The sequence below is a fragment of the Pygoscelis adeliae genome, unplaced genomic scaffold (genome assembly GCF_000699105.1).
Source record: "Pygoscelis adeliae isolate BGI_AS28 unplaced genomic scaffold, ASM69910v1 Scaffold4, whole genome shotgun sequence".
NCBI lineage: Eukaryota > Metazoa > Chordata > Aves > Sphenisciformes > Spheniscidae > Pygoscelis > Pygoscelis adeliae.
Window position 1 is genome coordinate 10,960,000 of NW_008824986.1, and position 12,361 is coordinate 10,972,360.

Consider the following 12,361-nt stretch of genomic DNA (forward strand, 5'->3'; position numbering starts at 1 on the left):
TGTATAGGACTCTGTATGCCTACATAGGTGGACAGCTGAAGTCTAAGAAAACTGAAATGAAACAAAGAAAACTTTTTCTCATAAATCATGTTTCCTAGAGTAACAGTTTTCACTTACGCAGAATGCGGGGTTGCAGCAAAGATTCCTTGGGCTACAGAATTTCATTTAACACACAGCATGGTTTTTAAATAACAAATACAGCAGGATGAATTTATATACTTCTTAGAGCATGGAACTCCCTTCCCAGCATTATTAATGTAATAATACACACACAGAGGACCACATTCTAGCCTTGAGTAAACATACAGGTTTGCACTGAAGTCAACGAAAGCTGCACAAATACATCTGAGGTCAGGAGTTTCCTCTTATCATAAATTTTTCAGAAAATGTAATTATTATGTATGATATTTTTAGCTAATGAATACATTGGTATGATTCATTTATTATGTATCAGCCATTTATAAGGTATTCACAGCATGTTTTATTAATTATTATTAAAACCTTGTATTTATTTTAATTCACATTTCATCAGGGTTACTTCTTTGAAATGCCATAGACATTCTTTTTAATCTTTTCTAATTTCAGACCTGATTTCTGCTTCTGTGAGACTCCAGTCCAGTTTCTACAGAAGATAATAGGAGGCTTTTCAATGATTTCAATGGTCTATAGATCAGGCCAGTTATACACAAAAGGATATTATTAGGTCATTTGCCTATATCAGGCATATATAGAATAATTTGTAACATAGAAGGTAGGGGTAGAACTACGCTCAGGAATCACTGAGCTTTGCCCTCCTCATGTACATGAGAATGACCAAAGTCAGTCCCTGGAGATGGATGTGGTGTAGGAACCACCACTTCTGTTCTGTACTTGTCCAAGGCCTGGAGGAGTAGAATCCTTACCCAGGACTATGACTGTTATTGTGTCATTGCTTTCTTTAATTCTTTAACACGAGGATCTGCTTTAGCTTCCTATTTTGCGTCATGTTATTCTGCTGGTTCTTCTGCTGCAATGTTCTGCTGTTATAAAGAAAGAAAACTGCCCTCCCTGTACAATTGGTAATTTTTCCTTGGGAGTTTTTATAGAATGTAACCATTGAAAAAACCACCTACCTTTAATAAACACCATGGTCCTTTACCAGTGCTGCACACAGGTACACTCATTCCTCTCTATCACCAGCTTTGAACCAGACCAGGACCAAATGAGGCCAAATTCTAAGAAATGAGGAAAAGGGAAATCCCAGTTGTTTGCCACTAAAAGGAGCCTCTGTCTTTGGCCATAAGAAATGTGAGTAGTTTTCATATATATCAGTAGTATAAAATTAATTAAATTAATATTGGGGAAAAAAAAGAAAAGAGAGCCCTTGCAAAGGGATGCAGCAAGGCTCTGCACACTTTGTTTTGGGAGAACAGCCCCAAACCTGCAGACCTGAAACAAGAGTTGAACCTCAGGAAGGGCAAGAACTAGACAGAAATCTGGAGGGGGAAAAAATATTTGAACTTCCAGAGCCTTCAAAAAATAATCCATTAATGAACTACTGTAAAAAAAGGAGACACACAGAGGCTGAAGCTGGTCATATGCAAAGCAGACGGCAAGAACAGGCTGCCTTTTTAGCTATCCCCCACCAAAAAAAGATAAAGGATGCTGAGCTGGTAGAAATCCCAGAGCTGGAAAACCACAGAAGAAGCAAAATAGATCAGATTTTTTCCCTGATGTACTTGATTTCTTCCAGACATGCCATTGCAGGGCTCACAGGGCCTGGTCCAGAGACCAGGAGAGGTTCCATTCATTTCAATAGACTTTCAGATAAATTCTTATGGCCCACTCTTCATTTTGGTGTGCAGTGCTACCTGTGCAGAATCTCAGTTGTAAAGGGGAGAGGCTTCAGTCAGTTGTCACCATCTACCAATGCTTTGCAAAATATACCTTCCAAAAAGGCCAGCTCATTATTGAAGTTATTTGCCTTTCAATGCACTGATTTCCAACAAATATTGAAAAATGTTACAAATGTTCTTCATTTTTCTTCATTTTTTACACTTAAGAAACTTCAAAAAAAGCCAAATGGATTTTGGAGGTAAAACAAGCAAATACATTTGCTCACCACATGTTTTTGTATTAAAATTCAACTCAGGTGAATTTTTACAGGTAAATTACAATCTCTGGAGAAAAAGAGGGTTTCTATTTGGACCCCTAACACAGCTTTCATAAGAGTGGCCCAACAGTATTGCTGTGCCTTTGACCCTTTATTCCTGAGGTGCAGAAATGCCTGGTTCCAAATGTAGCAAAATGAGAAATTACAGAGCCTGTCTAACAAATCAAAAATAAATGAAGTAACAACATAAAGGTAAATTTACTGTTATTTATAATTTACCATTTTTACCTTGTTTTCAATTGTCTCTTAGTCCTCTTCATTCTAGGAGCCCATTACATTTTATTATGCTAAACCCTATCTTCTGTCACATAAATTACAGTTAAAGATCTTAATATTAAAGCCTCTTAGCTCCCAGACCATATTTCAGGCTTTGTTCAAACCAGACATTAATGCTGAAATTGAACACAGATCACTTTGTCATCATTACCTATGATCTCAAAAGTATAATACAATCTTTGCTATATATGGCACAAAAATGCTTCTTTGTATAACACTGAATTATGGAGATATATTGATATTCTTAATATTTTGACAAAACAATAAAACTAAATATGTTAGCTCTTTAGCAGATACCAGCATATCAGCCCAGCTATTATAACAACAGTTACAGAGGTAAAGTTTTATTTATTCCAGGTAAAATAGAAAATTAATCATACAGTTATTTTAATCCTAATTTTTCCTCATTATAATTTAGCCTTCCTGCTCGCTGGTACAGGAAGTCTGTTGCCAACGTTCATCATCATCTGCTTGGGTTCACAATATCCACCTTTGTTACAGGAACAATATTCTCTTTTCAGTAGTCGTGACTCCAGCAAGGAGAAACACCGGTGCAGACTGCCTTTCATCTTACTGTGTGTCTTTTACTTCTGCCCTGGAATTACCCTAAAAGAGGTGTTCATGAGCCTGGACCGGGCTCTAGGCTGTGCACGGGGATGGAGGAGGGAGCACGGTGCGATCTCGGCATATTACCACAATCCTCTCCCGTTTTGTGCCTAGAGCCTGTATTATTATTTCAAAAGGGCTGTTCTTTCATTCCAGCAGAGACTTTCACGTGCCTCTGGCTCGTGTTCGGTGCTTACCCACCACTCTCAGACCCTTTACAGATGCATGCATACTGGGCCAAATTCCGTTTCTATCTATTACCATGTCAGTCAGGCGAAACCCTACCGAATTAGCACAGGGGTAAGTGAGAGCAAAATGTTGCCTGTTGCAAGAGGAGTAAGTTATATTACCAGTGTAGATGTGAGGGTATCTTCTGCAGAGTATTTTTAAAAGGCATCACCGGCATAATATCTATTACAATGAATGAAAAGCCTTAGACGATTTCTTCTTACCCTGGCCAACTAAAAAAACCCTTGCTGTTTGTAGCACCCTGGCAAGGATCTAACCCCATCCTGCCAGTGTGGCAGTGAGAGAGGCAGTCCTCGAAAAGCTCTTCCCAAGAGAAAATGCCATATCTGATTTTTCTTCACCTTTTGGACTGCCCACAAACTGCTCCATTGCCTAGTTACTCCTGATTAGTCGCTGTGAGTGAGAGGGCACTGAAGCCATGGGGTGTTTTTTAATGCAGCCTGGTTGGGTTTGAGAAAGGAGAAGAGCTGCTTTTCAGCAATAACTACTTTTGTCTGCCCGCAAATTAGCTTTATACAAAAAGCAAAGATCCATGTAAAAAAGGTCAGGCTGATATGTCTCAATACAGGTGCATATAAAAATTGAAATCACAGTGCTCCAAATGTAAGCAAACTCTCCCAAACACTGCTTTGTACAGGTGCTCATTTGTACATACAGACCGGCTGATGATAATTTCTCCAGTGGAATACGTCCTGCAATACTTCAAAATATCTCTGTCCACTTGTATTAGAGTTTGGGGTATTGCAACGTCTTTCATTATAAAGAGAGGGTTATTTTTTTAATATATACCTTTTCATTACAACTAGGAGTAAGGTCATGAGTTCTTCTCATGATGGAGGTATAAATATTACATTGTATGGCTGAAATAGTTTGCCTCCGTTCCTGGAGAATACCCTTGGGTAAAATACTGTGTCAAGGCAGCTGATTGCCTGCTCATTTCAGTTTGCTTACTTTTTACAAATAAATTGCTAGACAAATGAATGAAAAGAGAGTGTTAACTTCAGACAATCATATTCATAATACAGCCCCATTATAGCTTCAGAGGTTTTAAGTCTAGAGTAATCTCTGAAATTAGCTATATCATTTGTTGGCTCATTTCTTTCCTCCCAGAGAAGGTAGGGGGAATCTTATAGTGACAGCAAGAACATGAGGTGCAGGAGAAATGGATTTTGTTTACAGTTTTCTTGTATGAAGCTGGGCAAGCTACACATGCTCAGGTTAGAAAATCTCTTAATTCCACTTGGGTCTTGGGAGTGATCCCAGGTGGCTTTGAATGGAAGATGATATGCAACTGTGTCAGTTGTGCATACAGATTTTTGCAGGCCTATAGCCAGCCATAATCATATCCCTTTTCTTCCACTTTTTGGCTTTCTTATCTTTTTAATTTTTCCCCCTTTGTAGGCATGAGCAATTTGTTATGGGGTGTGCATACAGCACCTAACACCATCAACTTGTTTCAAGCGTGAACCAGACTGCAGAGACTCTGGTGGTTTGCAAGTTTAAAACTTTTTCTATTTCTATCTTTCCATTTTTCACATTCATATTATTTGAAAGGTGCCACTATCTGGTAGATTCTCAAGTATTCCCTTTTTTGATAGTTTTTAGATCCTGTTATTATCCCATAAGTGCTAAATGATAATGATTCATCTGTTCATTTCAATAGATACAGTTATTTGCAGAATGGTTATTAACCGGGGGTTGTTAATTATATAAGATAATTTCATGTAAATGTTGGTCTTAAAAAGCAAACTGTCTCTCTGTTTATTGCCCAAAAAGCAACTATTTGAATTTGATTTTTTTAATTTTTGTTTTTTTTCTTCTTGTTCACACGCAAGTGAAGCAAGTGATTGATTCATTTGAGTGAATGAAAAATGCTTCATAATTGCTGCAGTCTGTCCAGCCTGAATTATGTGCTGCTGGCACAGGAACAAGTAAATAATACCTCATCTGTTTACTGCTCTGATCAACCTTGCCATTTGAACTGGTGGCTAACAAAAGAGAGAGGAAATCCGCAGTTTGCAGATAGCGTGAGCCAGGAGTTGACAAATAGCAATTACATGTCCAAAAAGGGATCTCAGGCAAATTTTGCCTGGCACTCAGGAAGGCTGATAACGGGGCGGGGGGGTGTGGTGCCTTCTCAACCTGATTTAAAATTGTCACCTTTGGGAAGGTTTTGTGTGTATGTGTGAAGGTTATGTCTGCGTTGACGATGAGTGAGGTGTCTTTACCCAGTGGGACCCTCCTACCTGCAGTGCTCATGCATGGAGAAGAGCAAAGCACAAGTGGGGAGCTTCAGACTTCAGGCTTTGGGACACCAGCGATGAGACATGGGGGCTTTTTGGAAACCAGGGGCTCCAGCCCCATAAGAGTTATCCTCAGCTCATGCCCTTCCCAAGGCTGAGGAGCCTTGGTCTGTTCTGTTGGCCTGTGACGCATGAGGTGCTCCCATGCATTGTGAGGAGGTTGATTTTATTTTGCTTTAATTTTTGTAGCTTAAGTAATGTCGATCCTCAGGTTTGTGTGTATAAGGCCATAAATCTTTACAGAAGACCTTCACCGTTTATGTGAATGTTTATGATACAAATAAGAGCAGCTGACAACACAGCACCTCTCTGTGTCCCTTGGTCTCTTGGGTGCGTTGGTACAGTTCTTCTTCTGCAACAAGAGCATCTTTTTACCATGCATCTGAGCTTAAGCAAAGCTGGGGTTAATGAAGTGACATTTTCCATCTAGAACAAAACTATCTCTAGAAATCCTTCACCAAGTGACTCTTGTCCTGCATTCCCATCTGCAAGTGACTTCCCAGTGTCCTGTTCTTATTTATCCTTTGAAAACACAGGCTGGTTTAAGGAAGATAAAAATATCTAATTGCAAACCAATTTCTTTACCATCTGCATTTCTATTCCTGCCACTGCTGGTCTCATTGGCAAAAATCCATGGCTGTGCATAGAAGTAAAGAATACATAAAACTCAAAATGCCATCAACTGATAGCTAAAATCATAGACAGAAGGACCAGAGAGCTTTAAAATAAGTATTTGACCTCAGTGGTAGCAAGTGCAAAATTCTTGGTGGTGTTGGCAGACTGGACTCAAACACAGACCTCCACTGCTCCACATGGGGTTTTCCCTTTATATCACATCATCATTGGATTTAAAAGCTTGAGCTGAAATCCACGGTAAGCAATGTGAGTTGGAAACCTGACTCTATCTGACTTTAGCTTGCTCAGTTAGGATCTGAGTCTTTAACATCCATGTTACAAGACAAAAGTGTTTGCTTTCATGTTTTTCTCCCGTATTTGATCACTGATTTTTTAAAATTCTTGAGTTTAAAATTCAGATCAAGCTTTTACGATTTTTGCTACTGACCTTCATTACACTTTTTTCTTTTGCAGCTGTCAAATTAAAGTGATTTATATTTTCTAAAGTTAAAGCATATTTCCAATGATCGTGATAATTATCTTCCAGATAAGAGTCCATCATGTTTAAGACATTAGGTCGACAGGGTGGTGTAATGGCAGCCATAAGTCACATGAGGACTTATCTCTTGGGGACTGTCTTGATGTATACCCAGAGAAAGATGCCCCAGTCGACTCTCAGCTCCAACACAGAGCTAGCAGTACCAAAAGTTCTGCATTTGAACTGCTTCAACACATAATCCTGTGTATCTAACCAGTACAAAAATTATTGTTAGAATACATTTTGGGATGATACTTACAAATAGCCTTACTTTGAACTTTTTTATAAGGCAAACATGACAGATGTCATTCACATGCTAGACAGCTCTTTTTTTATTTACTCCTTCCCTCAATAGAATTTTATTTGGCAATTAAATAAATACCCACATAATTCTGTAGACTGAAAGATGCTGGTTTTTTATTTTGCATGGAATAATTGCATTCAGAGAAATAATATTTTAATGTGTTATGTTTTTAATATAAATTTGTTTTATTTTATATAAAAGGAAAATTTAATTTTACTTTCCAAATATAAATTAGATCTAGTAAAATGCAATGGAATGTAAAGTAGATGAAAGTTTCTTTTATATAGAAAATATTCTTTCTATGAAAATTAATTGGTCCTTACTTTAAAATTTTTGCACTGGCAAATATGTGTTCTCTATATATATGGTGTTATCTGGCAGTAAAATTTATTACCACCTGAACTATTCATCCCCATATTTCAGGACACTGAAAATCATAAAGATTGTTCCCTTATGCTGAGGTGAATGCTTGCTCAAAGCACAATCATTTCAATTTCAAAATGATGAAAGATAGTAAGTGAAAATGCATGAGAAGTTTCAAGAACTGTGGAAAAAAATTCACCTTTTAAACTGTTGACTTTTAGCAGCCAAATAATAATCTATTTGCTGATTGCAAAGGAGAATTTTCACAGATAATATCATATGGAGCACAAATCCGATTTTCCAAGATACTGCGTATACATCAAGAAGGTCCCCAAGAGGTAAGTCCTCATGTGATACAAAAGGCTGTGGGCTGATTTCATTGGGAGCTCAGCACCAACAAATTTCTGGAAATTTTATTATCCCCAATGAAGCACCAAAATACCTGCTCTGAGTTAGCTAACTCTAGTAGGAAGAGCTCAGCTGTGCTGCTTGACAGAGACTTGCTTTCCATCATGCTGCCACTTCCCATTGCCACTCCAAGGCATTGCATGTTGACCAAATGCATTGCAGAGTACCCCTATTTTTTGGCTTATGTCCTGAACAGAGGGTCAGGGTTCACATGTAAGACAACAGCTAAACAAGAGCTGCCGCTGAAGTCAAAGATACCAGCTTGCTTTCCAGGTGGAGATTTCTGACTAACTTTTGCCTGGCTGCCATGGGTGTCTTTGGGAGGTCCTTCCCAGTAGAAATCATTGCAGTTGGGCATGTGCCTAACAGACTGCAGCATCCAGACCTTTGTTAGTAGCATCCACTGCCACTGAGAACAGCTCTCGTAGACAGACTTTGGGGCTCCTTTCCAAATCGGGTCCAAGTCTTTTAGCAGATATTTGCTAATGTATTTTTAAGCCACGCAACTTTATCCTTTGAAGTAATTTACATTTTTCCACCTTAAACAAGGAAGACTTTCTTGATGAATACTTGTTTGTTTTTTTTTTTCTTGTTGATTTTCAAAACATACCATTGGTTTCACCAAAATCGGTGGTTTTCTGCTCAGAAACCTTCCAGGTGATGAAGGGCAAAGCCATGGGAAACAACTATTGCTGTCCTTGTCACTCCCCAAGCAAATCTCCCTAACCCGCTGCCCTTGCTTTGCCATGTGAGCCACGCTTTCTTTCCCTGGTTTTCCTCTTCCTTCCTTAAATAAAGACAGCCAGTCTAGTTTTTGCTCAATTACTTCATATAATTGCAGAATATGTAGAGTTCAGTTGGGAAACTAGCACATAGCTGTAAAAATGGTGCTGTGGTAGCAGTCACTATAGAAGGAATAAACACGCTTTGGTATGAGAATCCCCTCCGGGACATCTTCCAATGTTGCAGTAATTTTCTTCCCCCATAACTGTGTTTTAGTCTCACTGCAGCTTATGTATCATATAAGATGATACAGCGATATAAGATGAGAGCAGCGATATAAGAAGAAATGAAACTCCTTTTGTTGCTTTTCTTTAAGGCACTTGCTATTTGTACAGCGAAGCCTGTTTTACATCATCGCATGAAGGACAGAAGAGAAGGCAGCTATTTCAGAGGTTTGACCTTCTAATAAAGATAGAGAAGAATTGCTTAGGAACAGTTTGGTTTCTTAAGACAGAAAGCTGTCTAATAAGAGTCTCTGATGTAGCTCTTCGGGCCACCTGTAATTGCTGGGGATCTGAGGCCCTATGTTGTACTCATTTTACGGTTTCAGACACTGCACTTGGATAAAGGCATGGGTAAACGTTTGCCATTTGCTGCCACCTTTGATATTCAAGAAGGCCAGGTTTAGGGAACAAGCTGAACCATCGACAGGGCAAAATGTGTGCAAGGGATCCTTGCAGAGCACCTATTAACTCTGCCTTTAAAAGACAAATACCCTGATTATATATCATCTTGGCAACCGTTTCAAAATTACTATGAGAAGCCAGAAGTACAGACAGGCAAACCATGGGACATGGCAAACTTTGAAGAGATTTGAGATTGAAGCTGATTAAGATTCATAGATAAAACCATCCTTGTGATAAAACTCTTTTATTATTCTCAACAAAAAGATTGAAATGTAAAGTATTTTCATGCGAGAACAACATAGGCTGAAGCTGATATGAGTCATCTTTTGTGAATCTGAATTGACTGTGCATCCTATGATGGAGAGAGTGGATTTCTGTTCTCTGCTAAGTTGTTTCTACATGATGGCCCTTTTATGATATTTTTGTGGAGATTTACCTTTTCCTGAGAATTGGGATGAATGTCAAGATGATCGCAGAAGATACAAAGCAAGAGTCAGCTAGCATGTGCTTTGGAAAATACTGATACTGCCCATTTCTAGAAAATGAGTATCACCGTCTGTTTGCATCATCTTTGATTAGTAACCTCTCCAAATAATTGCTGCAAGGGTAATTATTGGTCGTTAGAGTTATACCAGTGTCAAACAGTTACTACTCTTATCACAAATAAGTCCCATTTTTAATGGATTGACCAGTGAAAAATACGGACATTCAGTTGATGTGAAATACACATTTTTGTTATTTTGTATACATCCCTTTTCTCACTCTCTCTTTTTATCTCCCAGCTTCATCTTTCTTCTTAAGGTGTAAGCCTTTCCACAGCTCTTCCACATAATGAAGTAGCTAAAGAATAAATCTCTCTGCTTTTTTCAGCAGGGATACTTCGGCCACGGATGGTTCTATGAAGGGAAGCCAGAAAAAAGAAGTCTCAAATCAGCAAAGCAGAGCGACTTGCTGCAGTGTGTCCCTCTATCAACAACTATCTCACAAGCAACATCCAAGAAAGATGAGAAGACAGTAGACCAGTACTCTATCAGCGTTGTCCTGTGCCAGAACTGTAGGCTCAGATGCACGCCTGTATCTGGAAATTTGGATTTGTCCTTCACAGATTTGGCCACAGGTGTTCATCTGCAGAGCGCCATCAAGACTTGGGTAAGTTTGGCAAATCCAGAAGCACATACTGAGGGTTCTCCAGCAGAAATGAAAGTATTTTGGAAAATCATATTGGGAGGAGTTGGCAGCTTCTGCAGAAGGATTTAGAGCACCTTATATGCTTTTAATGTTTTTCATTTCAAGTTCTCTGTCTGTGTCCAGTTTCACCACCTATGCTGATTTCAAGTTACTTCTACATGATAGTGTTATTACTGGTGTTTCCAAATACTTTATTTAATGCACATTTGTAGCTAAAGATGTACCCACTAAAACCACTGTAATATTTACTGTTGGTTTCAGACCTTTTCTCTGCAACACATTCTTTTAAAAAAAAACACACAGAAAATATGTGTAGATACAGAAGACATATTTCTAAACAGCTTTGCATTAAATTATTCATATTTTTCATGATGACAACCAGAGATTAGTCCCAAAAAAATCAGGGTTTTTACTAGTGATAAACAATGTGATGGTGCTGCTTTTTTCCACACAGTATAAACAACAGTTAAATAACACCTGATATATTGCATGAATTAGAAGTTCCCCCAAAGCCTGATTTCATTCACATTGATAATTTAGTTAAACAATAATTTCCAGAAACTACAACCTTTTAATAAAGATATTCACTGCTGGCAGAAATCTCATCCTGCTCTCTATTTATGCCTTTAGTACATTTTGTAAAGGTTCTCTGCACTTTGTTACTTAATTATGCATCATGTTTACCATACTCATTTTACAATTACATGACAACATGGTTGTAAGCAGCAGCTGCTATGGGAGGCAAGGAAGAACCTCGGTTATCTGATAGCTCCCTTGATTCACTTTTCTGCCCCAGAAATAAGAAGCACCTTTGATTGCTCCTTGTAAAGAGGCGAAGGCAAGTCTCTCAAGATATCCCAGCAGCTATTCGTGGTTGTCACTCATGGCAACTGGTTAAAGAGCTGTACAATTTATATTGTTATCTTATTTTGAATGGAGATGCATAATATGTTTATAATGGCTATAGATATGCCAGACCGTGTTCTGTCCATCAGCTGTGTGTGTCGCCAGATCTAGCGCTGATATGCATTGCACATGTGTGTTTTAAACAACCAAGGCTCTCTTGCTGTGGCAAAAATCAGATAAAGGCAGCAGCAGCCTCCCTGCTTCCAGGGGCTTCAAGGGGGCAACAGAGCAGATTTGCAGGAATGTCATAATAACCCATTACCTGACAAACTGCTCTGATGTGCCTGGGAAAAGAGTTATGATGATAAAGCACCAGCCATGTGCTTGAGCCCTCCGGTTGATCACTCTAACATCTCTGGGGAGAGCTGTGACCTCAGCAAACCAATCTTCACCCAGCGATGGCCATGCCCGAGGAGAGCAGAGGACAGGAACGTCCCCAGCGGGCAGCACAGGGTGGCTGTGGGACACTTGGTCCCACACTGTCCCCATTGTCTGTCACCTGCTTGATGTGCCGCAAGCAATGCTACACAGACCCCTTGGAGGTGAGCTCAACTTCATCACCCAGGATGGGGAAAAGCTGAAATAGCTCAGAATGAGATAACTCCACCCACACACAAGCAGGACTGCTTCACATGCAGGACAAATGGAGAGTCAACCTCATCCAGCGTTGCAGGAGGGAAAAGGATGTTGCACAAATCCTCAGATGGGGCAGGCTTTGGTCCTGGGGGGAGCAGACACATGAGACTGCCTAAGGGAACTGAGGGTGCAGCGCACGAGGCCCTTTCAGTTCCTTGCAGGCATGATAGCACATTGCACATGGAGCAAAGGAAGAGTGTGGCACGCATTGTACCCCTGAGGGGCATGTGAGCTGTGAAATAGACTTGCTCCATGATCTACCAGTCCCAATTAACTTGCAGGAGGGATGGAGACCCTCTGTTTTGGTTGCTATTGGTTTAACCATTACGGACATAGGTCATGCTGTATCACTAGATCTTAGGGCCAAAGAAGGTTTCTTGACATGTTAAATCCACCATGAGTCCCGCC